At 38.9% G+C, this 26,481-nt stretch overlaps 1 long non-coding RNA gene across 1 annotated transcript in view; it reads right to left on the bottom strand.

The window, feature by feature from the left end:
* The window catches only part of LOC149123173 (uncharacterized), a 48,789-nt gene extending 22,808 nt beyond the window's left edge, over positions 1-25,981 (bottom strand). Inside the window, exon 1 of the long non-coding RNA XR_016218576.1 lies at positions 25,022-25,981. This is a non-coding gene — a long non-coding RNA (uncharacterized LOC149123173). The remainder of the gene's footprint in view (positions 1-25,021) is intronic.
* Between the last annotated feature and the right edge of the window lie 500 nt (positions 25,982-26,481).

Raw genomic sequence — 26,481 nt, 5'->3', positions numbered from 1 at the left:
CTCGTGAAAATGAAATTTTAAGGAAGAATCAAAATGAAACTCAGAAACTAGTAGAACAGGAAAGTGTGATAGTGAAGAGAAATCAAAATGAAATGAAGAGCTCAATAGATCAAATGACAAACACATTAGAAAGCCTTAAAAACAGAATGGGTGAAGCAGAAGAGAGAATATCAGACTTAGAAGATAGAGCACAGGAAAACATACAGTAAAACCAAAGAAAAGAACAGGAAATTAGAAATCTAAAAAATATTGTTGGGAATCTACAGGATACTATTAAAAAAAACCAACATTCGAGTTCTAGGAGTTCCTGAAGGCATGGAGAGAGAGAAAGGACTAGAAGGCCTTTTTAGTGAGATACTAGCAGACAACTTTCCAGGTTTGGAGAAGGACAGAGACATCCTAGTACAGGAAGCTCATAGAACCCCCAATAAACATGACCAAAAGAGATCCTCACCACGACACGTGGTAATTAAACTTACCAGAGTGAAACATAAACAAAAGATCCTAAAATGTGCAAGAGAGAAACATCAGATTACTCTCAGAAGATCTCCAATCAGACTCACAGCAGACTTCTCATCAGAAACACTACAGGCTAGGAGGGAATGGCGAGACATAGCACAGGTGCTAAGAGAGAAAAATTGCCAGCCCAGAATATTATATCCTGCCAAGCTCTCATTTGTGAATGAAGGTGAAATAAAGACCTTTCATAGCAAACAGAAAACGAAGGACTTTGTGGCCACTCATCCGGCCCTGCAAAAGATACTTAAAGATGTGCTACACTCAGAAACACAGAAACACGGCCATCAATATGAAAGAAGGTAAAGGAAGAACACCTACCAGTAAAAGAGCATGGGAAGCTCAAAGCATATACTAGAAAATATATCTGGGAAAATGGCAGGGCAAAGGTACTACGTATCAATAGTCACATTAAACATGAATGGTCTGAATTCTTCAGTTAAAAGACACCGTTTGGCTGATTGGCTCAAAGAACACAACCCAACTATTTGTTGCCCACAAGAAACACATCTCTCTAACAAAGATGCATGCAGACTGAAAGTGAAAGGTTGGAAAAAGATATTCCATGCCAACAGAAACCAAAAAAAAGCAGGTGTAGCCATATTCATATCAGACAAAATAAACTTTAATACAAAAACTGTTAAGAGAGACAAAGAGGGACACTATATAATGATTAAGGGATCAATTCAACAGGAAGATGTAACTATTATAAATGTATATGCACCTAATTACAGGGCACCGGTCTATTTAAAAGATATGATAAGGGACTTAAAGGGAGATTTAGATTCCAATACAATAGTACTGGGGGACTTCAATACTCCACTCTTAAAAATAGACAGATCATCCGGACAGAAGATCAACAAGGAAACAGCAGATTTAATTGACACTATTGCCCAAATGGATCTAACAGATATCTACAGAACTTTCAATCCTACATCTACAGGCTTCACATTCTTCTCAGCAGTGCATGGAACCTTCTCTAGGATTGATCACATACTAGGCCATAAAGCAAATCTCAACAAATTTAAAAGAATTAGAATCATACTATGCAGCTTCTCAGACCACAGCGGAATGAAGCTGGAAATTAGCAACTCAGGAAACCCCAGAAAGTATGCAAACACATGGAGACTGAACAACATGCTCCTGAATGAACACTGGGTCATTCAAGAAAACAAAAGAGAAATAAAAAACTTTCTGGAAGTAAATGAAGATAACAACACAACATATCAAAACTTATGGGATACAGCAAAAGCAGTATTGAGAGGCAAGTTTATAGCAATAGGTGCCTATATCAAGAAATCAGAAAGGTACCAAATAAATGAGCTTTCAGCGCATCTCAAGGACCTAGAAAAACTGCAGCAAACCAAACCCAAATCTATAAGGAGAAGAGAAATAATTAAAAGCAGAGAAGAAATTAACAGGATTGAATAAAAAAAAACACTACAAAAAATCAGCCAAGCGAGAAGCTGGTTTTTTGAAAAAATAAACAAAATTGACACCCCATTGGCCCAACTAACTAAAAAAAGAAGAGAAAAGACCCAAATCAATAAAATCAGAGATGAAAAAGGAAACGTAACAACAGACACCACAGAAATAAAAAGAATCATCAGAAATTATTACAAGGACCTGTATGCCAGCAAACAGGAAAATCTATCAGAAATGGATAGATTCCTGGACACATGTAATCTACCAAAATTGAACCATGAAGACATAGAAAACTTAAATAGACCCATAACTGAAACAGAAATTGAAACAGTAATAAAGGCCCACCCAACAAAGAAAAGCCCAAGACCAGATGGATTCACTGCAGAATTCTACCAGACATTTAAAGAAGAACTAATCCCATTTCTTCTCAAACTATTCAGAACAATCGAAAAAGAGGGAATCCTCCCAAATTCTTTCTATGAAGCCAGCATCACCTTAATCCCTAAGCCAGAGAATGATGCAGCACTGAAAGAAAATTGTAGAACAATATCCCTGATGAACATAGATGCAAAAATCCTCAATAAAATACTCGTCAATAGAATACAACAACACATCAGGAAAATCATCCACCCAGACCAAGTGGGATTAATCCCTGGTATGCAGGGATGGTTCAACATTCGCAAATTAATCAATGTGATACACCACATTAACAGACTGCAAAAGAAAAACCATATGATTATCTCAATTGATGCAGAGAAAGCATTCGATAAAATTCAAAACCCTTTCATGATGAAAACTCTAAGCAAATTGGGTATAGAAGGAACATTCCTCAATATAATCAAAGCAATTTATAAAAAACCCACGACCAGCATCCTATTGAATGGGGAAACCTGGAAGCATTTCCACTGAGATCTGGCACCAGGCAGGGATGCCCACTCTCACCACTGCTATTTAACATAGTTCTGGAAGTTTTAGCCAGAGCCATCAGACAAGAAAAAGAAATCAAAGGAATACAAATTGAGAAGGAAGAAGTCAAACTATCCCTCTTTGCAGACGATATGATTCTTTACTTAGAGGATCCAAAGAACTCTACTAAAAGACTATTGGAACTCATAGAGGAGTTTGGCAAAGTGGCAGGATATAAAATCAATGCACAAAAATCAACAGCCTTTGTATACACAAGCAATGCCATGACTGAGAAAGAACTGCTAAGATCAATCCCATTCACAATAGCTACAAAAACAATCAAATACCTTGGAATAAACTTAACCAAGGACGTTAAAGATCTCTACGATGAAAATTATAAAACCTTGAAGAAAGAAATAGAAGATGATACCAAGAAATGGGAAAATCTTCCATGCTCATGGTTTGGAAGAATGAATATGAATTTCAGCACCAATTTTTCCAGATCTGAGAAGAAGGTCTTCGGTATCTTTTTTTTTTTTTTTTTTTTTTTTTTTTTTTTTTTTTTGATAGGCAGAGTGGACAGTGAGAGAGAGAGACAGAGAGAAAGGTCTTCCTTTTGCCGTTGGTTCACCCTCCAATGGCCGCCGCGGCCGGCGCGCTGCGGCCGGCGCACCGCGCTGATCCGATGGCAGGAGCCAGGAGCCAGGTGCTTTTCCTGGTCTCCCATGGGGTGCAGGGCCCAAGCACCTGGGCCATCCTCCACTGCACTCCCGGGCCACAGCAGAGGGCTGGCCTGGAAGAGGGGCAACCGGGACAGAATCCGGCGCCCTGACTGGGACTAGAACCCGGTGTGCCGGCGCCGCTAGGCGGAGGATTAGCCTAGTGAGCCGCGGCGCCGGCTCTTCGGTATCTTGATTGGTATTGCATTGAATTTATAAATTGCTTTTGGGAGAATGGACATTTTGATGATATTGATTCGTCCAAAATCTTCTATGAGTTCCAATAGTCTCTTAGTAGAGTTCTTTGGGTCCCCTAAATAAAGAATCATGTCATCTGCAAAGAGGGATAGTTTGAGTTCTTCCTTCCCAATTTGTATCCCTTTAATTTCTTTTTCTTGCCTAATAGCTCTGGCTAGAACCTCCAGAACTATATTGAATAGCAGTGGTGAGAGTGGGCATCCCTGTCTGGTACCAGATCTCAGTGGAAATGCTTCCAACTTTTCCCCATTCAATAGGATGTTGGCTGTGGGTTTTTCATAGATTGCTTTCAAAAGATTTTTAAAAGAGAGAAAGAGGTGGCTGGCATTGTGGCGCAGTGGGTTGATGCCCTGGCCTGGAGCACCAGCATCCCATATGGGCGCCAGTTCGGGACCCGGCTGCTCCTCTTCTGATCCAGCTCTCTGCTGTAGCCTGGGAAGGCAGTGGAAGATGGCCCAGGTCCTTGGGCCCCTGTGCCCACGTGGGAGACCCAGGGGAAGCTCCTGACTCCAGGCTTTGGATCGGTGCCATTCTGGCCATTGTGCCCAATTGGGAAGTGAACCAGCGGATGGAAGACTCTCTCTCTCTCTCTCTCTCTCTGCCTTTCCTCTCTCTGTGTAACTTTGACTTTCAAATAAATAAATAAATCTTTTCAAAAAAGGGAGAGAAAGAGATGATGCATCCATTGGCTTATTCCCCATATGGTTGGGACTATCAAAAATGGGCCAGGCTGAAGCCAGGAGTCTGGAACTCTGAGTCTCACGTGCAGGTGCAGGGGTCCAAATTATTGGGCCAGCTTCCACTGTTTTCCCAGGCACATTATCAGGGAGCTGGATCAGAAGAGGAGCGTCTGGGACTGAACCAGCACTCTGATATAGAGTGCTGGCATCACAGGTGACAGATCAACCCATTGAGCCACAACACTCACCAAGAGTATACTTTTTTTAAGAATCCTACCTCTTCATAACCATCGCTTCTCAAGTTTGGATTTCTGTACTCTGAACTCCATCCCTGGGACCTGGAGTAACTCAGGTACTACTAGCCTTAGAGCATTGCAATATCTCTGGTTGCCCTACAATTACAATTGTGACTTTGTAAAACAAAACAAAACAAAAAAAACAACAACTTTGGGTTATCCACTCTTTTATGTATGATTTATTTCTTGTTGGTCCTTTGAGAAGCTATCTTTATTTAGAATTTAGAACTAGAATATTGCATTAGGTAGCACATAAACTAATAAGGAAACTCAGTAGAGAGGGTCTTTAAAAGAATAATAATTCATTTCTTTCTATAATGATAAGAGGGGTGGGCAGTGCAGGGCTGGTCCACACAGCTCCCACTGAGTGGAGAGTTGAAAGTTATACACTGTTCTCAACATCTGACAGGAACAACTGTTTTCCCAGTGAGAAAAACAGACAGGGGAGCTCACACCCAAGTTCTTTAAGATCTAGACCCCAGAATGGCTTTCATCACTTCCTCGGGTAGTGCATAGGAACTATCTGAGTTCCGTGGCCACAGTTACATAAAGAAAAAGCTGGGAAATGCAACTTTATTGGACAGTAATGTGCGCTGCTAACATTCTATTACTGTGGAGGAAGGGGAAGATTGTTTGGGGAGACACTTAATATAATGCCAGAGACTGATTTCACATCAAGCTACCAGATATCAACTATGCCCTAGGAATACAAAAGTAAGATGCTCCCACCCGACTATGAACTCATTATCTAGTTAGAGGGGCAAGCACTAAAATAGATACTTCAAATACCATATATAAGACCTGATAAACTGGCATGGTGCTATACAAGGACAGGGAAGGGACAGTTAGTCCAGGTTTACAGCTCCATGAAATCATAAAAAAGAAAACATTTGAGCTGTGGTTTGAAGTAATGATCACAAATGGTTGCCATGTCATCAAGTTAATCACCTGTAAATTGCCCATCCTTAGACAGCAAAGAGTCCACGATGATCCATATGCCTGACAAGTGGCTGCTGTTTGATGAAAACTGACCCAAGTGCACAAGTAAAACTGAATCACTTAATCCTGAGTTTTACTGATTAAAACTGAGGCCATTGCCTGAGTCAGTGAAAATTAGCAAGAGCCTAAAGAAGAAGAAGGCTCTCCTTCAGGATTGACATGATCAGTGAAGCAAGAGAGTGCAGCATGAGAACAAACTAATTCCTGCCTAAACTCTTGCTATGATTTGAACAAGATTTGGCTCCTCAACTCATACAGAGGTTTATTTATATGCCAAAGTCATAAGTTAATGGTATTAAAGAGGGTGAATGTTTGGTCCAGCTGAAGGCTTGGCAGGGCTTTTAGGAAATGATTGGCTTGGGTTAGGTTGATGGGGTGGAGTCCCATCATATCAAGATGACTTTATAAGAAGAGACACATGGACTTGGAGGATGAGGGTGCTTCCTGGTTCACCAGTAACTGTTCCTTTACACACTTTTCACTGCTGCCAGTCTCCACTCTCATCACATGCCTGGGCAGTGGGGCTACCTGATCCTGGACTGTGAACCTACAACATTGTGAGCCAAAAGAAATTTTATTCCTTCTTAAGTAGTTTTTCTCAGGCATTCAGGTGATGAAATAGTAACCAATAAATCTCCTTTTGAAAAGGCAAAGGACTGTTGGGGAAAACCTGCATAGCAAACTACATTGAACTGCTGTCCCCATTTTCCCTGAGGCCACCTGCTAGTGCATCTGAGTCTCAGAGTGACTGTCTATCTGATAAAGCAATAATGACTTTCATTCATTCAAATTATATTTCTCAAGTGTCTGTTAGATACCAGGCATCATGCTATAAGCTGAGGAGTTTTGCCTATTGCCTTCAAACTTTGTACTAAATCCCCATTTTTGTAAAGAAAACTGACCACATTTCTTCTTTGGACTTAAAGAATCCACGCTTAAATACTCTGCTTGTGGCATTAAAAAAAAACCAGAAACCTTAGAGGTGGATATTCTAACTGGGTACCGCTGACCTTGAGGCTCAAATGATTTCTTGTGGACCACACCAGAAGGGAGGAAGAGATTGAGTGGGTGCAGATCCAGAATCCTCCAAACCTTCTCTACCAGAGGTAATTTGTTTTCACTGATTTTATGTATTGGGCTTCCACATCAGATTGATTAAACAAGACAGAAGCAGTAGGGCCAGGGTTTTTGACCATTCATTTACAGATCCATTTGGGCCCTTCTGAATTATTCTCTTGTCTGGGTCTGCCTGCTGCTGCTATAACAGGAGACCACAGACTGGATAATTTATAAAGCACAGAAATTTATTTCTCATAGTTGTGGAGGCTGGCAAATCCAGAGTTAAGGTCCTGATATATGATACGGGCATTCTTGATGAGTTATCCCACAGGGAGAGGCTAGAGGGTGGGAAAGAGAACAAAATGGGGCTGGCCCTTTTATGAAAAACTCTTGTGATAACAACATTAACACATTCATTAATTGGGGATACCTGTGAGCCTAATCACTTCTCTTAAAGGACCCACCTGTTAATACTGTTACAATGGCAATTCAATTTCACCATGAGGTTTGGAGGGAACAGACATTCAAATCATAGCAACACAATAAGCATTTGGGGCTCCACATATTAAAATTTTCCAGAGTGCTTTGCAATAGTGGCTTCAGGACAAGCTGTACCAATGGGGTCACTGAAATAGATGGAACAGGAAGGATAAGGGTAGCCACTCTCTTCCTTCGGGGTCTGGCTGTGTCTCCAACAATAATGATAGCAATAGTGGTGAGAGTGACAGTGGAGTGACAGTGGTGGAGGTCGGATGACACAGGGTTTTGGTAGCCCAGTCTGGCAGCTCACATCCAACTACAGTGGAAATCTGTCCAGGAATCTCAGCAAAGCCTTTTGCAGTTTTGCTTTTCTAGCCAATCAGTATATCCAATTCCTGCATGTAATCCTGTTTTAAAATATCTACAGGGATTTGTAGGCTGGCGCCTTGGCTCACTTGGTTAATCCTCTGGCTGTGGCACTGGCATCCCATATGGGCGCTGGGTTCTAGTCTCGGTTGCTCCTCTTCCAGTCAAGCTCTCTGCTGTGGCCCAGTAGGGCAGTGGAGGATGGCCCAAGTCCTTGGGCTCTGCACCCGCATGGGAGACCAGGAAGAAGCACCTGGCTCCTGGCTTTGGATTGGCACAGCACCGGCCATAGCAGCCATTTGGGGAGTGAACCAACGGAAGGAAGACCTTTCTCTCTGTCTCTCCCTCTCACTGTCTGTAACTCTACCTGTCAAATAAAATAAAACAAATTTAATAAAATATCTGTAGAGATTTCTGTTATCCTTTTGGATCCTAACAGATCTTAAAAAGGAGTGGTCAGTGTGGGTGGTTGAAACAAATTCAAGCACAACAAAGATACTTGGAAATGAGTATTATAGAACATGTTTCTCAACCAGGTTTATAAACACTGCTAGATTTTAATTTGTTAAAAGAAATAGACTCAGGGCCAGCGCTGTGGCTCAATAGGCTAATCCTCTGCCTTGCGATGCCAGCACACCGGGTTCTAGTCCCGGTTGGGCGCCGGATTCTGTCCTGGTGCCCCTCTTCCAGGCCAGCTCTCTATGTGGCCCAAGAGTGCAATGGAGGATGGCCCAAGTCCTTGGGCCCTGCACCCGCATGGGAGACCAGGAGAAGCACCTGGCTCCTGGCTTCGGATCAGCATGATGCACCGGCCACAGCGTGCCGGCCATGGCGGCCACTGGAGGCTGAACCAACGGCAAAAGGAAGATCTTTTTCTCTGTCTCTCTCTCTCTCACTGTCCACTCTGCCTATCAAAATAAATAAATAAATAAATAAATAAATAAATAAATGAAACAGACTCAGATAAACCTGGTAGCTAGAGCATTGGACATGATGAAAAGCCTATTTTCTAAAAGTGGCTGCTTCTCCTCTGATGGTGCATTGTCTGCTGGAGGGACATTTGGTTAAATATACACATTAGCAGCCTTAGCAGATATATCCAAGGCAAGAAGCAAAAAGCTTACCACTGTAACTGTTGTTCATGGCACCACTGATATACCCTAAAAACAGTCTCAGAAGTGGGTTTCCTTGAGTGGGCTTCTTGGGCACAAAGGAAAAGGTGGAGGGTACCCAAGAAACCATAATGAGCTTGCCCTTTTTGAAGACATATGCATGCTCACTGCAGTGACTGAAGATGGAGCTTGCCTCAAGTGGATTCCCACCCCCAACCATCACAGAATTCTGTTGAAGGTATAATCATCTATTGAAGATTCTTGCCTGCCCTAATACAATGTACAGAATGTCATGGGTATGTTTACCAAAATTAAAGCATTGTCTAGGTGTCCTTTGGAAATAAAATAGAAGCCCATTAGAAGCAGGAGAGATAACCAAAACCTCAACCAAAAGTAACATTTGTACAAATGATACATCAGATGCAAATTGTGACCGTTCAAAATATGACAGTAAAAGCTGAGGTACTTGAAGTGTGCTTGATCTCAAAATAATGAAGTTTCTCAGCCTAAGAGTAGAGAAAGGAAAGACCAGAACTGAAAGGATAAAACAACCATGAAAAGCAGAGTGAGACTAACACAAGGGGTCAGTGAATAAGCTCTAATGAACCCAGAAATGAGGGCTAAGGATTGGTTGGCTTCCCTTGTACCTTCTGAAGGGTTTATTAATTCAAAACCAAGATGAAAGAGCAACCTATAATCCTGAAGTATAGAGAAAATAATGAAATATCAATACATGTATGGCAGAAAAATTTAAGATTGTGAAACTGGAAGGGCCATTAAGATACAATGGAAAAGTATTATAGGGGAACAAATAGTATGTGAGGAGCAAGTGAGGAGTGAGGGAGCTGTATCAGAGTTTCCTAAGGAAAAATAAAAATAACACATGGTATATGGGAAGCAAGATAGAGAAAAGTGTAGTTCCTTTTCTTTTTCTTTCTCTCTAGCTTCAATGTTTTAAAGATTTTATTTCTTTATTTGAGAAGAAAAGTTACAGACAGAGAGAGGGAGAAACAAAGAGAAAGGTCTTCTATCCACTGGTTCAATTTCCAAATGGCTGCAATGGCAGGAGCTGAGAAGATCCAAATCCAGGAGCCAGGAGCTTCCTCTAGGGCTCCCTTGCAGCTACAGGAGCCCAAGTGCTTGGGCCATCCTCTACTGCATTCGCAGGCCATGGCAGAGAGCTGGATCAGAAGAGGAGTATCAAGGACTAAAACCAGCATCCATATTGGATGCTGGCACTGCAGGCAGAAGCCTATCCCACTATGCCACAGTGCTGGCTACTCTTTTTTTTATGGTGTGATGCTGTGAATTGCAGCAAGCAAGGAGGGATCTGGCATTTTGACTTTCTTTGCAGGGATTTGTCTCTGATTTGGCTAACAAGTAGTGGTCACCAAAGAAGGTATACTTCTGAAAATAAACATGGGTGTCAGATGGTCTTATGCAACTGGGACATTTGGTCATTCTACTTATAGGAAAGGGCATACACCAGAAAGGTTACTGAGAAGATGCTAAATATGAGCTGTGAACAGTGCTATGGAAGTGTGTGTCAAACAAACAAGTGGAAGATCTGTTCTGCTCTTCTCTTCTGGTACAGAGAATGGTACAACAAATCACATCGAACCAAAAATCTCAGCCTTCCCAGGAAGGTGGATAAGGGATTTCACCTGATTTTATGACAGAGAAACTAGTCATAAAATCAAGTAGTGCAAGTGTCCCAAAATGTTGTCACAGTGTGGTAGAGAAGGATAAGGCTAGGATCAAAAACTAACACTTATAAAAGAATGAAAATATTGGGGCCAGCACTGTGGTACAGTGGGTTAATCTTCTGCCTTTGGCGCCGGCATCCCATATAGGCACCGGTTCTAGTCCCAGCTGCTCCTTGTCCAATCCAATTCTATACTGTGGTCTGGGAAGCCAGTAAAAGATGGCCCAAGTTATTGGGCCCCTGAACCCATATTGGAGACTAGGAAGAAGCACCTGGATCCTGGCTCCAGCTGTTGCAACCACTTGGGAAGTGAACCTGTGGACGGAAGACCTTTCTCTCTGTCTCTCCCTCTTATTGTCTGTAACTCTACCTCTCAAATAAATAAATAAAATATTTTTAAAAAGAATGAAAATGTTAAGAGCTGAAAGGATAGTGAGAAATAATGAGAAACACAAGCTAGCCTATGCTTCTTTGTACTCTCAATGGACCCAAAGTTTTCTTGGGGATTTGAACAGCCAGTAGGGTAGAAGGTTAAAACTGTGGACAATAGAAACATCAGTCCTTCTCATATGATATTGATTGGTAGGTTTGTATTCACTGGGGGAGGCAGGGTGTACAGCTCTAGAGGAGGAAACACAAATGCCTGTATAGATTATTCACATAATAACAAGTAAAATCGTGTTGCTTTAAGTAATACACAGTGCTGGAGAGTTAGACAAATTTGAAAACACACAGCATTCTAAAGTCAATAAATTTAAAGCAAATAAAAACAAATCTGTTCTAGCCAAATAAACATTTACTATATGTATCTGAGATCCTGTTTGCAACCACTAGTCTTTAAGTTTCTGTGACTATTCCTCTATTGTCAAAGAGTGCACTTATCACTTTCTGACTTTAAGCAAGGAGTTTGGATAGAAACTCAACAACACTACCCATAAGAGGACTATATTTAGCTGGACATCAATTACCACCTCATATAGGGCAGGCCCATGTTAATGGGACTGAAGAGAAGGTACGTCAAGGTTCTCGGCTGTCCCCTCCATGGAGGCTCCCAGCCTGGCCAGGTGATGATGGTAACTGAGCAAGTCACTGATACCCTAAGTCTAGTTGAAGTGTCTAGGGAGGACTCTCAAAGCCTTTTCAAGGCACAGTTAGGCTGTGGATCTGAGTTTGGTTGGCACTATTTCAGAATTCTTGGAATGAAGAGTCAAGTTCCTATGTAATTCTTCTATGAAAGGCAGTAGCACTACATAGTAAAAGACAGGTTGCCCAAAAAGCCTGCATTCTTGGGCTGGAGCACCACCCTCACACCCTTCAAAGGCAGAAGCTACCTTTACCAGTGTTCTTTTTTTTAAGATTTATTGATTTATTCAAAAGTCAGAGCTACACAGAGGAGAGACAGAGAGTGAGGGAGAGGGAGATAGAGAGGTCTTCCATCCAATGGTTCACTCCCCAGTTGGCCACAATGGCCAGAGCTGCGCTGATCCAAAGCCAGGAGCAAGGAGCTTCTTCCAGGTCTCCCACGTGGGTGCAGGGGCCCCAGGACTTGGGTCATCTACTGCTTAGATAGCAGAGAGCTGGATTGGAAGTGGAGTAGCCCAGTCTCAAATCAGCACCCATATGGGATGCTGGCACTTCAGTCCAGGGCATTAACCCTCTGTGCCACAGAGACACCCCCCCCAGTGTTATTTCTGCTGTACAATTCCAGGCAAGAATTTGCCAATCGAGTGGACACATGTGATCTGAGAATATCCAACACTCACAGTCCACAGAGTTCTGACCCATCAGCAACATCTAACAGCATTCACAGAGGGCTAGCATCATGGCACTGCTAGCTAAGCTGCTTCCCACAATGCCAGGATTTTTAATCAGAGCAATGGTTTGAGTCCTGGCTGCTCTGCTCAGTGTCAAATCTAGCTCCCTGCTAATGCATCTAGGGAGTCAGTGGAAGATGACCCAAGTACTTGGGTTCCATTGGGAGACCTGGATGGAGATCCAGGCTCCTGTCTTTGGCCTGGCCCAACTCCAGCAGTTGCCATTTGGGGAATGAACCACCAGATCAATCTATCTATCTACCTATCTATCTATCTTTCTCTCTCCCATCTCTCCCTCTCCCCGTACACCCCAAACACTCTCCTCTTTATATAAATAAATATGTTTTAAAAAAAATTTAGAACGTGAGAGAGCGGCAAGATGGCGGAATAGGAAGGGAGCACACTGATAGCCCGGGAAGAGACAGTTTAATAAAAGTGGAGATACTGCAGGTTCAAGGAAGAGTAGGGGAGGAAACAGCAGAGGAAACTCTTTCAGTACTAGTGATTCACAGTGGACCTGCGAGGAGGATGTGGGAACCCACGGCTCGGGACACCAGCGTCAGAATCAAAGCACCAGCACTGGAACGGGAGATGAGCCGAACCTCAATAGCTTGAGACGCCGGCAGGCAAGCGGAAAGAGGAGACTGGAGGGAACAAGGCTTGAAACCCCGTGGAGAAAACTTCACCAGGCTAACTAGAAGAGAGAGGAAAAAAAAGTGACCGGTACGGACACGAGTTTCTCTCTCTCCGCTCACCTCTCAAAGGCAAGCAAGACAAAGAGTATGCGCCAATTTGGACATACGTCAAAAGTGGCGCAACCTCAGGGCTGAACCCGCCCTCAGCCAAGGAGAAAAACCTGACTCTGGGTGGGGGGGGTTGAAATAACAAGAGATTAGGACCTAGTGAATATGTGGTGCCAATGAACTGAGACTGTGAAAAAAGAGAACTCACAGAGTTCACGTGAGTACTCTCCAGAGATGCTACAATTCAATAACCTTGGCAACAAAGTGGTAGACTGCAGGAGAATTTGAGCCCACACTGAGGGCAGAACAGATTCCCTGTGTGGTCCTTGGGAAAGAGTTTCTGATCTCTGGCTCCTGTGGGTATATCATTCGCCTGCTAACTACCTCCAATTCCGTTCAGCTGTGAAGAATTACTTCCCTTCTGAATAAAAAAAAAAAGGAAGGAAGGAAGGAAGGGATATTTACAATGCCTAAATTGGGAGTGTCACCCTTAACCCTGAGGAACCAAACAGAGCTCTCAGGCCACACCCATCTCAAGCCTCTAAGGCTCTCGCAAATGTAGACAGTCCACTTAATACAGCCATAGTATAACAAGAAAAAAAAATACCACAGCGAGGGAAGAAGAATCCAAAGAATATCTCCACAATGCCAAGCAACAAACGCAGAAACTGAGGAAACAAGAAAAAGCAAGACATTATGGCACCCCCAAATGAACAAGACACCCCAATCCAAGATTATAAAGATGATGAGATGGAAGAAATGCAAGATACGGATTTCAAAAAATTTATGATAAGAACAATTAGAAGTTTTCAAAAACAAATGCTTGAGCTACGAAAGTCCTTACTGGACATGATAGAAAATCTCCCTCGAGGAAATGAAATCTTAAGGAGGAATCAAAACTAGTAGAACAGGAAAGTGTGATAGTGAACAGAAATCAAAAGGAAATGAAGAACACAATAGATCAAATGACAAACACGTTAGAGAGCCTTCAAAACAGAGTCAGTGAAACAGAAGAGAGAATACCAGAATTAGAAGACATTCTTAGGTGTTTAAATTTTAACTGAAAAGTGATCCCTGTTAGGAATTTGGAACATTATGCTGAGTGAAATAAGCCAGTCCCAAAGGGACAAATACCACTTGTTCTCCCTGATAGGTGACAACTAACTGAACACCAAAAAAGAAACCTGCTAAAATGAAATGAACACTATGAGAAACGGTGACTTGATCAGCCCTCACCCTGACTGTTGATGAGCAGCTTAATATGTTATCCCTCTTTGTATTTTTTTTTGTTTGTTCTATTTAATACTTTTGGTTGAATACTGTAATCAATACACAATTCTTCTTAAGTGCTGAAACTTAACTGAAAAGTGATCGCTGTTAAATATAAGAGTGGGAATAAGAGAGGGAAGAGATGTGCAATTCAGGACATGCTCAAGCTGACTTACCTCAAACGGTAGAGTTAGAAACATACCAGGGGATTCTAATTCAATCCCATTGAGGTGGCATGTACCAATGCCATCTCACTAGTCCCAGTGATCAATTTCTGTTCACAATTCATCGTAATGATAGGACTAAGAACCAAAGGGATCACATAAACAAGACTAGTGTCTGCAAATACTAGCTGATAGAATCAAAAAGGGAGAGAATGATCAACATGGGAAGTGAGATACACAGCAGACCCATAGAATGGCAAATGTCCTAACAGCACTCTGGCCTCAGAATCAGCCCTTAAGGCATGCGGATCCAGCTGAAATGCCCATGAGAGTATTTCAGGCATGGAAAGCCAAGACACTCTGGGGGAAAAAAAAAACCTAAATGAAAGATCACCACGAGTGAGATCCCAGTGAAAAGAATGGGTCATCAAAGAAGGAGGTACCTTTCTCTGAAGGGAGGAGAGAACTTCCATTTTGACCATGGCCTTGTCTAAATATGATCAGAGTCGGTGAACTCAGGGGGCTTCCATAGCCTTGGAAACTCATGACAAGAGCCTAGGGTGATTACTGAGGCCATAAACAAGAGTGTCAATTTGTTAAGTCAACAACAGGAGTCACTGTGCACTTACTCCTCATGTAGGATCTTTGTCCTTAGTGTGCTGTACATTGAGATTTAATGCTATAACTAGTACTCAAACAGTATTTTTCATTTTATGTTTCTGTGTGGGAGCAAACTGTTGAAATCTTTACTTAATGTATGCTAAACTGATCTTCTGTATATAAAGAGAATTGAAAATGAATCTTGATGTGAACGGAAGGGGAGAGGGAGTAGATAAGGGGAGGGTTGCGGGTTGGTGGGACGTTATGGTGGGGAAGCCATTGCAATCCATATTCTGTACTTTGGAAATTTATATTCATTAAATAAAAGTTAAAAAAAAAGAAGACAGAGAACAGGAAAGTTTACAGTCAAACCAAAAACAGAAGAGGAAATTAGAAATCTGAAAAATATCCTTGGGAATCTACAGGATGCTATTAAAAAACCCAAAATTTGGGTTCTAGGAGTTTCTGAAGGCATGGAGAGACAAGGAGAAGCACCTGGCTCCTGCCTTCGGATCAGCGCAGTGCACCGGCCGCAGCAGCCATTGGGGGATGAACCAACGGCAAAGGAAGACCTTTCTCTCCGTCTCTCTCTCTCTCACTGTCCACATTGCCTGTCAAAAAAAAAAAAGAGTTTGGCTATGGTTTCCCTTTTAAAAACATCAGGAATGTAAAAGCAACATTTCATTAACTGGTTTTGTGTGGTACAAACAGGAAAAATCCAGTTCTGTTGCTACTAACCAAATTAAAGATCAGGCCACCATCTTTTTTTTTAAAGATTTAGTTATTTATTTGAAAGTCAGAGTTATACAGAGAGAGAAGGAGAGGTAGAAAGAGAGAGAGAGCAAGAGAGAGCTGAATCAGAAGTAGAGTAGCCGGGACTCGATCTGGTGCCCATATGGAGTGCTGGCACTGCAGGCAGCAGCTTTATCCACTGTGCCACAGCACTGGCCCTGACAGTGTATTTTAGTGTGATAAATTTTATTTTGGCTCTTTTAATATTTTAGTCTGTTATTTTTTGGATTTGTGCCATAATGTGGAATTAATGTAATTGGATATATGCTCTTTTTTGTTTTTAACCCCATTGCTCAGGCACCTCACCTTTTGGATTATTAGTTTTGTTTTGTTTTGTTTCAGCTTCCCAGCAACTCCCTTATATTTCACTATGAGCTGTTCCACTCATGAATTTCTGATTTTAAATATATTTATTTATTTTTGCCATCAACTACAACACATGTGACATAAAATGCTCTAAATACAAAAAACACACTACAAGTGAAATTATATTCTTAGAAAAATACAGAGAACACCTACACTAACAATGTATGTTCAGGGAAATGTTAATTTTAAGCCTTTTGAAGAATGGAAGGATTTTATGGTCCTTGAAAATGAGTTTTTCTTTTAAAAAATTTAGGGATTCTTCAGAAAATTTTCATTGACCAGTTGTAGGTAGTATAAACTGAAAAGCTCCAGTCTTTTGCTACTAACAGCAATTACAGTTCAAGCCACAGTCTTTTTTTTTCATGTGGTAAATTTTATTTTGGCTCTTTTAATATTTTAGTCTGTTATTTTTGGCTTTGTACCATAATGGGAAATTAATGTAATTGGATATATGGTCTTTTTGTTTTTTTGTCATGGCTCAGGCATTTCACTTTTTGGAATCTTAGGGTTTTTTTTTTTATCATTTTGGCTCCCAGGATGCCCCATTATCCTTTGGCTCTAGCTATTCTCTTGGGTTCCTATTTTTAAATAAATTATTTATTTATTTATTATTTATTATTTATTTTGTCAATAATAACAGCACATTTGACCTAGAATGCCTTAAGATACAAAAAATGTTGGAGACTTTATGCTCACAAATATACAGAGAAGGCCTACATTTCTGATATAGGCATTTGTGAAAAGTTAAATTTAAGCCCTTTACAAAACAGAGGGATGTTATGGTTACTGAAAATGTGCTTGCTTCTGGTTTTACTTTTAAAAACACCATGATTGCTAGATCAACTTTTCATTCGTTGTGATTGGGTGGTACAAACCGAAAAAAAAATGAAGTTTTGATGTTACTAAGCATGAATACAGATCAGGTCAGTTTCTTTTTATTTATTTTAATGGTTTGCATATGACTTTGGTTGTTTTTATTTTAGTCCATTATTTATTGGGCTTCACACCAGAATGTGGAATTCATGCAATTGTTTATATGGCATTTTTTAAAATCTGGCTCAGGAATTTCATGTTTTGAAAGCTTAGTTTCATTTTACCATTTTCTTTCTTGCAGCTGCTTTATCCTTTGGCTATAGGCTGTTCCCCTCACGGGTTCCTGTTTTTTGAGTTTGTTTATTTGTTTATTCTGTCAATAACAACACATTTGACATAATAAAATACAAAAAAATTGATATTTTTAAGCTCAGAAATATACAGAGAACACCTACTCTTGTAATATATGTATTTGTGAAAAACCAGCCAATGAAAAGTTGCTCTGGCATTCCTGATTAATTTGAAATGGAAACCAAAGGGAAAACCAGTTCCATTAATGGTGAATTCCTTCTCTACAGAAAAAGATTAAATTTTGTTTTCCCAAATAAATGTATCAGAAGCGTAGGTGCGCTCTGTATTTTACAGAGAAAACAATCTCTGATGTGTGGCACTGTTTTCTATCTTAATTCATACTATGTCAAAAGGCTTGTTGTGAATGAAAGGAAAACAAATAAATGATTTAAAAAATGGGTATCGATGAGGGAAGTAGTGCATAGCCAAAAAGAAGCCAGATAGAGCAAGAGCCACAAAAATAAATAAACTGAGGAATCTATACTGTGACATGAGGAAAAATGAATTAAAAACAAAGAACAGATATCCAGATTCAAGAATTCTTCCATCAGGCACTAAGCCAAGTATCAGAGCAAACATAAGAAATATTCCAAAATAAAATATACCAAACAAAAATTTAAAAAATAAAATGTTTCCTGGTCATGGAAGCTAGGTCAGTAGCAACAGAACTGTTTTTTTCCAGTTTGTACCAGTCAAAGCTGGTCAATAAGTTCCTCTAGCATTCCTGATTAATTTATAATGAAAACCAGAGGCAAAAACCAGTTTCATAAAGGTGAATTCTATTTCTACAAAAAGCTTTAAATTTACCTTGTCCCAAATACATGTATCAGAACTGTAGGTGTTCTCTCTATGTTACAGAGAAAAAAAACTCAGGCCTGGGTTACTTTTTTCTATCTTAGTTTATACTACATCAAATGTGGTGTTGTTGATGAAACAAAAACAAGTAAATAACTTTAAGAAATGGAAAGCAATGAGGGGAATAGTGCATGTCAAAAGGATACCAGATAGAGCGAGGGCCACAAAAATAAACAAATGAACAATCTAAATTATTACATGAGGGAAAATGAATTAAAAGCAAAAACTAGATATCCAGATTCATGAATTCCCCAAAAAGGTTCAAAGCCAAGTAAGTAACAGAAAACAAAAGAATCAAAAATAAAAAATACATATAAAAAATAAAACGTTTCCTGGTCAGAAAGATCAGTGAGTAGCACAAATCTGTTTTTTTTTTCCAGTCTTTACCAGCCAAATCTGGCCAATGAAAAGTTTTGGTGTAGCATTCCAGATTAATATATAATGAACACCAGAGGCAAAACCAGTTTCAATAATGGTCAATTCCTTCTCTACAGAAAAGGCTTAAATTTTTCTAGTCCCAACTATTTGTATCAGAAGTGTAGGTCTTCTCTGTATTTTTCAAAAAAAAAATCTGATGTGTTTTGCTTTATTCTATATTGGTTTATACTATGTCAAATCTGTTATTGATGAAAGAAAAGCAAGTAAATAAATTTTAAAAAGGGGAATCAATAAGGAGAGTAGCTCATAGCCAAAAGGATACCACATAGAACGAGTGCCACAAAAATGGAGAAACTGAAGAATCTAAATTGTCACATGAGAAAAAATTAACTAAAAACAAAGACCAGATATACAGATTCATGAATTCCTCTGTAAGTCACAAAACCAAGCAAGTAACAGTGGAAATTTAAAATAAGTACAAAATAAAATATACCAAACTAAATTTAAAATATAAAATGTTCCGATCTGGCTGAAAAGCCCATGAAAGTATTTCAGGCATGGAAAGCCAAGACACTCTGGCAAAAAAAAAAAAAAAAAAAAACTAAATGAAAGATCTCTGTGAGTGAGATCCCAGTGGAAAGAACAGGTCTTCAAAGAAGGAGGTACCTTTCTCTTAAGGGAGGAGAGAACCTCCACTTTGACTATGACCTTTTCTAAACAAGATAAGGGTCGGAGAACTCAAGGGGCTTCCATAGCCTTGGAAACTCATGACTGGTGCATAGGGAGATTACTGATGCCATAAACAGGAGTGTCAATTGGTAAAGTCAACAACAGGAGTCACTGTGCACTTACTCCTCATGTAGGATCTCTGTCCTTAATGTGCTGTATATTGAGGCTTAGTGCTATAACGAGTACTCAAACGGTATATTTCACTTTGTGTTTCTATGGGGGTGCAAACTGTTGAAATCTTTACTTAATGTATACTAAACTGATCTTCTGTAAAAAAAAAAAAAAAAGAAGAAATTATCAATTCCCAACTTGACTCTCACTGGGATTAAACATGACAATAGGTCTGATCTGATTTCATCATCATTTAAAAAATCATCTATTATTTTTCACTTTATGTTTCTGTGTGGGTGCAAACTGTTGAAATCTTTACTTAATGTATGCTAAACTGATCTTCTGTATATAAAGAGAATTGAAAATGAATCCTCATGTGAATGGAAGGGGAGAGGGAATGGGAAAGGGGAGGATTGCGGGTGGGAGGGACGTTATGGGGGGGAAGCCATTGTAATCCAAAAGCCGTACTTTGGAAATTTATATTCATTAAATAAAAGTTTAAAAAAATATAAAATGTTTCCGGGCCATGAAAGCTCAGTCATTAGCAACAGTATTATTTTTTTCCAGATTTTACCACCAAAAACCGGCCCATGAAAAGTTGTTCTGGAATTCATGATTAATTTAAAATAAAAACGAGTTAAAACTGGGTTCAATAATGGTGTATTTCTTCTCTACAGAAATGGCTTAATATTTCTTTGTCCCAAATACATGTATCGGAAGTTTAGGTGTTCTCTGCATTTTACAGAGAAAAATATCTCAGATGTGGGATTTTTTTTCTGTCTTAGTTTATACTACGGCAAATGTGTTGTTGATGAAAAAGAAGCAAATGAATAGCTTTAAGAAACAGGAATCAATGAGGGGAATAGCCCAATAGCCAAAAGAATACCAGATATAGTGAGAACCAGACAAATAAACAAACTAAGGAATCTAAATTGTGACATGAGAAAAAATGAATTAAAAACAAAGACAGGATATCCAGAATCCTAAATTCCTTGATCATATTCAAAGCCAAGTAGGTAACAGAGAAAAGTGGAAGGAAAAAAAAAAAAACTAAAATATACCAAACAAAAATTAAAAAAAAGTTGTTTCCAGATGGGGGAAACTCAGTCATTAGCAACAGAACTGGTTAGTTTCCAGATCATACCAGCCAATACTGGCCTATGAAAGTTTGCTTTAGAATTCCTGATTAATTTGAAACAAAAACCAGAGGCAAAGCCAATTTTAGTAATGGTGACTTTTTTCTCTACAGAAAAGGGTTAAATTTTCCTTGTCCCAAGTACACGCATCAAAAGGGTAGGTGTACCCTGTATTTTACAGAGAAAAAAATCTCAGACACAGAGTACCTTTTTCAATCTTAGTTTATACTATGTAAAACGTGTTGTTGTTGAGGAGGAAAAACAGGTAAACAACTTTAAAAAGTGGGAATCAATGAGGAGATAGCCTATAGGCAAAAGGATAGCAGATAGAGGGAGAGCCATTAAAAATAAACAAACAGAGGAATCTAAAATGCGACATGAGGAAAAACAATTAATAACAAAGACCAGATATCCAGATTAATGAATTCCTCCAAAAGCTTCAAATGCAATAAGTAACAGAGAAAACTTTTTTAAAAATCCAAAAAAAATGCCAAGTAAAATTAAAAAATAAAATGTTTTGTGGTCAAGGAAACTCAGTCAGTAGCAAAGGAACTGTTTTATCTCAGGTTTTACCTGCCAAAACTGGACAGTGAAAAATTGCTCTAGAATTCCTTATTAATTCAAAATGAAAATACTAGGAATACCAGTTTCAAAAATGGTTAATTCTACTCTACAAAAAGGCTTACATTATCCTTGTCCCAAGTACATGTATCAGAAGTGTAAACCTCTTCTGTATTTTTCAAAGAAAAAAAATCAGATGTATGTTGCTTTTTTTCTATCTTACTATATACTATTTCAAATATGTCAAATACATTGTTGATGAAAGACAAACAAGCAAATAACTTTAAAACAGGGAATTGATGAGGGAGCAGCACATACCCAAAAGGATACCAAATATAGCAAGGGGCCACCAAAACAAACTGAGGAATCAAAATTGTGACATGAGAGGAAAAGAATTAAAAACAAAGACCTGATATCTAGATTTATGAATTCCTCGATCTGGTTCAAAGCACAGTAAGTAACATAGAAAACTTAAAAAAAAATCTGTAAAATAAAGTATACCAAACAAACAAACGAAATGTTCCCTGGTCAAGTAAGCTTGGTTAGAATCAACAAAACTTTTTTTTTTTTTTTTCAGTTTGTAACAGCCAAAACTGGAAAATGAAAAGTTGCTCTAGCATTCCTGATTAATTTTTAAAGAAAAATCAGAGGTAAAAACCATTTTCAATAATGGTGTGTTCCTTCTCTACAGAAGAGGCTTAAATTCTTTTTCTCAAATGCATGCATCAAAATTGTAAGTCTTATCTGTATGTTTCAAGGAAAAACTATCAGATGCAGGTTGATTCTTTCTATTTTAGTTTATACTATGTCAAATGTGCTGTTGTGTATGAAAGAAAAATGAAAAATTAAGGGAACTATAGAAATGATTCCTGAAAGTATAGTCTTGAATAAATAAGTTTAAAAAGGGGACTCGATGAGAGAAGTAGTGCATAGACGAAAGAATACCAGATAAAGGAAGAGTCACAAAACAAATTGTAGAATCCAAATTTTGACAGGTGAAAAAATAATTAAAAAATAAACTTGACATCCAGATTCATGGATTCTTTCATCGGGCACAAAGCCAAGTTAGTATCAGACAAAATGTAAAAAAAAAAAAAATCCAAAATAAAATATACCAAACACAAATAAAAAAACATTATTCCTGGTCAGGAAGCTTGATCAGTAGCAACAAAAACAGATGTTTTCAGTGTGTAACAGCCAAAATCGGATAATGAAAAGTTGCTCAAGCATTTCTGATTAATTTTTACAGAAAACCAGAGGTGAAACCACTTTCAATAATGGTGAGTTCCTTCTCTACAGAAAAGGTTTAAATTTTCCTTTTCCCAAATACATGTATCAGAACTGTAGGTCTTCTCTGTATTTTTTCAAATAAAAAATATCAGACACAGGTTGCTTTTTTTCTACATTAGTTTATATTATGTCAAATATGTTGTTGTTGATGAAAGAAAATGAAGTAAGTAACTTTAGAAAGTGGAATCAGTGTGAAGAGTAGCCCATAGCAAAAAGGATATAAAATAGAGCAAGAGCAACACAAATTAAGAAACTGAGGAACTGAAATTGTGACATGAGGGAAAAAGAATTAAAAATAAAGACCAGATATCCAGATTCAGGAATTCCTCAATCAAGTTTAAAGCTAAGTATGTAACAGAGAAAACTTAGAAAAAAATCCAAAATATATATACAAAAATAAAATATTTCCTGGTCATGGAAGACTTGTCAGTAGCTACAGAACTATTTTTTTCCAGAATGTACCACCAAAATTGTCCAATGAATAGTTGCTGTAGAATTCTTGATAAATTTAAAACCAAAACTAGAGATAAAACTATGTTTCTACAGAAAAGGCTTAAATTTTCCTTGTCCCATGTATATGTATCAAAAGTATAGGTCTCCTCTGTATTTTTTCAAAGAAAAACATATCAGATGTGGGTTGCTTTCTTCTCTCTTAGTTTATACTTTCAAATGTATTGTTGATGATGAAGAAAAAACAAAGAATTTTAAAATGGGGAATTGATGAGGAAGGTAGCACACAGCAAAAAGGATACCAGAAAGTGGAAGAGTCACGAAAGTAAACAAACTGTTGAATCCAAATGTTGACAAGAGGAAAAATGAATTTAAAAAAGATCAGATTTCCAGATTCATGAATTTCTTGATCAGGCTCAATATTAAGAATTAGGCAAAACTTAAAAAAGTAAAATAAAATAAAATATACCAAACCGAAACAAAAAAATAATATGTGTCCTGCTCACTGAAGCATGGTCAGTAGCAACAGAATTGGTTTTCTCCAGTTTGTACCACAAAACTGGCCAATGAAAAGTTGCTAGAGATTTTCTGATTAATTTATTATGAAAACCAGAGGCAACACCATATTCAATAATGGTGAATTCCTTCTCTATAAAAAAGGCTTAAATGTTACTTTTCTTAAATATATGTACCAGAAGTATAGGTGTTCTCTGCATTCTTCAGAGAAAAAAATCTCAGATGTGAGGTGCTTTTTTCTATCTTAGTTTAAACTATGTCAAACATTGAAGGGCGGGAGTAACTACATTTTGAAAAAGTGCCTCCATTTGGGGAGGTAGGCCTGACTCCCCGTAAAAGCAGCGTCACTCAGGGGAAACCAAAACTTACAACAGAGCAGCTCCTTAGCCTTCACCATATAAGGAAACTCCCTGGGTCTGAATCAATCAGAAACAACCACATTCGAACAGGAAATACCAGAGGTGACCCTAGCCAATCCACTGTTCCCCTGCACCCCTTGATGACATAACCCTGCTTTAAAAGAGGCTCCCCAGCACAGCTCGGGGCCTTCCTCTACCCTCCGCTGTGCGGCTGGTTAGACGGGGTCCCTGCCACAGCTTGTACTTCTGAAATAAAACTTGCTCTTGCATTTCGGCGTGTTCGAGTCTTTGGTGGCGTTTGGGGAATCCAATGATCTGGACACAACAATGTGATGTTGTTGATGAAAGAAAAACAAATAAATATCTTTGAAAAATAAGAATTCATGAGGGGAGTGGCACATAGCCAAAAGGATACCAAATATAGGAAGAGCCACAAAAATAAATTAACTGAGGTATCCAAATTGTGAAAAGAGAAAAATGAATTTTAAAAAGATCAGATATTCAGATCCATGAATTAATCAATTAGGCTCAAATCCAATTTTGAATCAGGCAAAACTTAAAAAGAAATCCAAAAAAAAAATACCCAACAAAAATAAAAAATAAAATGTTTATTGTTCAGGAAAGCTCAGTCAGTAGCAACAAACCAGTTTTGCCAGTTTGTGCCAGCCAAAACCCACCAATGAAAAGTTTCTCTAGCATCCCTGATTAATTTAAATAGAAAACCAGAGGCAAAAACACTTTCAATAATGGAGAATTCCTTCTCTACAAGAAAGACTTAAAATTTACTTTTCAAATACATGTATCAGAAGATGTTTTATTTTTTGTTCACAGAAAAAATATCAGATGTGAGTTGTTTTTCTTTGTTAAGTAGTGCTATGTCAAATGTGTTGTTGTTGAGAAATAAAAACAAAGAAATACCTTTAAAAATGAGAATCCATGATGGGAATATCACAGAGTCAAAGGATACCAGATATAGTGAGAGCCACAATAATGAACAAAATAGGGAATCCAATTGTAAAATGAGGAAAAATGAATTTGAGTAAGACCAGATATCCAGATTCATGAATTCCTCAAACAGCCTCAAAGCAAATTAATATCAGAAAAAACCTAAAGAAAAATCCAAAATATAATGTGGGAAACAAAAAAATAAATATTTCCTGTTAAGAAAATCTCAGTCACTCACGATTCTATCTCTCCACTCACCTTATAAAGCCGAGCAAGGCAAAGAGCAGGCACCATTTTGGACATACATAACAGGTGCGTCACCTTAGGGCTGCGTCCACCCTCAGCTAAGTGGAAAAACCTGACTCTGGGGGAAGAACTAACAGGAGGTTAAGATGTAGTGAATGTGTGGCGCTTATGAAGTGAGGCTGTGAAAAAAAAAAAAAAAAAACTGAGGGCATATGAGAGAACTCACAGAGCACGTGAGACATGAGTACTCGGTGGGAGACGCCAAAAACTCAGTAACATTGGCAACCCGGTGGGAGATTGCAGGGGAATCTGAGCTTACACCGAAGACTGCATAGATCCTTTGTGTGATCCTTGGGGCAGAACAGATGAATATTACACCCACAGGGGCCAGCACTCAGACACTAATTGCCTTCAAGGAGAATAGCTCAGCTGTACAGAATTACTTCCCTTCTGAATAAAAAGAGGGAGAGTGAGAGAGAGATTTACCATGCCAAACCTGGGTGTGTCACCTTTGACACGCACTTTACTCTGAAGAACTGAACAGAACTCTCTGGCCACACCCATCACAGCCTCTTAAAGATCCACCAAAAGCAGACAGTCCACTTAATCTAGAGTCATAGTATAACGAGAAAAGGCACCACAGCGAGGAAAAAAAAAAAAAAAGAAGAAACCAAAGAATATCTCCACAATGCCAAGCAACAACGGAGAAACTGAGGAAACAAGAACAAGGAAGACATTATGACACCCCCAAATGAACATGATACTCCAATTCAAGGTTATGAAGATGATGAGACAGAAGAAATGCAAGATAGGATTTCAAAAAATTTATGATAAGAACATTTAGAAGTTCTCAAAAACAAATTCTTGAACTACATAAATCCTTACTGGACAAGATAGAAAATCTCTTTCATGAAAATGAAACCTTAAGGAGCAATCAAAATGAAATGAAGAATCTAGTAGAACATGGAATTGTGATATTGAAGAGAAATCATAATGAAATGAAGAACTCAATAGATCAAATGACAAACACATTAGAGAGCCTTAAAAACAGAATCAGTGAAGCAAAGAGAGAATATCGGACTTAGAAGACAGAGCACAGGCAAGTTTACAGTCAAACCAAAGAATAGAAGAGGAAATTAGAAATCTAAAAAATATTCTTGGGAATCTACAGGATACTATTAAAAAACCCAACATCCGGGGTCTAGGAGTTCCTAAAGGCATGGAGAGAGAGAAAGGATTAGAAGGTCTTTTTAGTGAGATACTTGCAGAGAACTTCCTGGGTTTGAAGAAGGACAGAGAGAGACATCCTAGTACAGGAAGCTCATAGAACCCTCAATAAACATGACGTAAAGAGATCCTCACCACAACATGTTATTTTCAAACTCACCACAGTGAAACATAAAGAAGGATTCTAAAATGTGCAAGAGAGAAACGTCAGATTACTCTCAGAGGATCTCCGATTAGATTCACAG

Source organism: Oryctolagus cuniculus, chromosome 12, assembly GCF_051225735.1.
Source record: "Oryctolagus cuniculus isolate XC-2025 breed Fujian yellow rabbit chromosome 12, ASM5122573v1, whole genome shotgun sequence".
Lineage (NCBI taxonomy): Eukaryota > Metazoa > Chordata > Mammalia > Lagomorpha > Leporidae > Oryctolagus > Oryctolagus cuniculus.
This window is presented reverse-complemented; position numbering and strand designations above follow the sequence as displayed.